A 2383-nucleotide genomic window follows, 5' to 3' on the forward strand; every position below is an offset into this window, starting at 1 on the left:
CGATCTCAGCCATAAAAATGGCAGTAATTGAATAAATTATAAAAGGTAATATTTCAAGTATGTGGTGGGAGGGGAAATAGGTACAACTTTTCTGGAAAACAATTTGGCAAAATTTAGTAAAAATCTTTAAGAAGTTAAAGTAATTCACCTGACTAGTTTATATATGAAATTGGTGCTTAAAAAACCCAAAGGTGTGCATAGCTATTTACATACAAGAATATTCATTTCTGTGTTCTTGATAATAGTAATAAATTAGAAGATAATTTAAATGTTTAAATGATGAAATTCATTAAATACACTCATGGGGTAGAATATTATGCAACATTAAAACACGTTGTCAAATAACATTTTTCAAAACCTAATGATTAATTGAATAATGTTTACAATATAATGTGCAGCAGATACAATTCTGGATATAAAACAGTTTCTTATATAACTTAAACACAGATACATACTTATAAATTACTAGAAAAATATATCTAATGTTAGGCGGTGACAATAAGGATATTAAAGTCAGCTATTATTCCCCACTTCCTTATATTCTGTGTTCCCTATTTTCAACAATGTGCACATATTAAAAATTAATAATATATTTTACTTTATTTTGTTCTTGCTTTTAAATACCTTATCTCAATAAACTGACTTCATTGTTTTTTCTTTCACATTTTTTCCTTCACATCCTTTGTTCCTGACAAACTGATCTGTGTTTATATTCTGTCCCTTATATTTTTTATATTTGTTTATTTATTTTTGAAACGAGATCTTATTCTGTTGCCCAAGCTGGAGTGCAGTTGCATAATCCGGGCTCACTGCAACTTCCAACTCCTGAGTCCAAGCGATCCTCCTACCTCAGTCTCCCGAATAGCTGGGACCACAGATGTGCACCACTACACCCAGCTAGTTTTTCTACTTTTTGTAGAGACAGGGTTTTACTGTGTTGCCTAGGCTGGTCTTGAACTCCTGAGCTGAAGTGACCCCCCCACCTTGGCCTCCCAAAGTACTGGGATTACAGGTGTGAGTCACCACATCTGGCTTATTCTGTCCTTTTAAAAAGAAGGATTTAGGAGGTTCTAGTGTAACATTAAAAGATACAAAATAAGATTTCCTTGTCTCTATAATAGTTCTACTCCTGATCACCAGTTTCCATAACTGAGCTCTGCCTTGCATCCTCAGCAATTGACTTCTCCAATAACAACTGCTTGTCCCCTGTGGTTTCCATTTTTCTGTCGCCAGTTTCTGAGTTGCCATGCCCAGGACCTTACAAACACACTTCCATAATGCTGATCATGTCATGCACCCACATCTGCTCAGAGTTAGCACACAAACTATGCAGAAACCATATTCCTCTTGCTGGAACAACTGTTCCAACTGAGGCTATCTCTCAGCACATCTCCAACAGCAAAGGCTAAAGAAAGCTCTACATTCCCCATCCTCCCAGGCGGCTCCATCTCACTACAATGGACAAAGCTCAAGACGAAGATTGCTTGAAATTTGAAAAAGCTCTAAAAAGTCACAATTTTTATTATTAAATTTGAACTTGGGTAAATAGAATTTCTTCTTTGTGGGCACTTAGCGTTTTCTGTAGTAATGTACTCCAGAGCCTTTTAAGAGGCAGCGTAACAACTCAGGACTCAGAAACTCAGAATTCAGACTCTGTAGGTTTATATCATATCTTTGCCACTTGCTATTTGAATAATGTCTGGAGTAATTAACTTAATCATCCAGTGTTTCCACCTTACCATTTGTAACATGGGCATAATTAATACTTCATAAGATTGTTGTAAGGATAAAAGGTATTATTAAAAGTGCTTAGAAAAGTGCATACGTTATAGTGAGTGCCACATAAGTTGTTGCTCTTCTGCAGGTAGTATTTCACAGCCCTGTTTTGTTACTACAGTTCTAAAGCTTTAAATAATTATCTTCTGAGAAACAAAGGAGTAAAAGTGCTCGGAATTATATCAGGTATCAGAAAAGGACAGACTAGGAAGGTATCATTATTAGAGGATCTACAGTCCTTTGGCCAATATGGGTTGTAGACAGTCTTCAGAAAGACAAGAATAAAGGGAACTGTTGTGGCTGTCCAAAATAGTAAATGAGAATATTTTCCTGTTTTATGATCTAATCCTAATTATAATAAAACAAGTCTCTTCAATACTCTTACCCCTCTAAGCCAGGCTGGGGTGTTGAAGGAGTAGAGGGAAGCTGTATCTCAGAATGGTGAAATCACCATCATATAAAATGGTAAATCATGTCTGTTTTCTTTTAGTTCAAGTATTGCTTCTCTAAACCATGGAGCAATTACTGGGACTCATTCATATCTCTCCTAATATTTTATTTTTCCATTGCTTGTTCTGTAGACTATGAGCAACACACTTCTCAATTT

Source organism: Rhinopithecus roxellana, chromosome 1 (assembly GCF_007565055.1).
Source record: "Rhinopithecus roxellana isolate Shanxi Qingling chromosome 1, ASM756505v1, whole genome shotgun sequence".
Lineage (NCBI taxonomy): Eukaryota > Metazoa > Chordata > Mammalia > Primates > Cercopithecidae > Rhinopithecus > Rhinopithecus roxellana.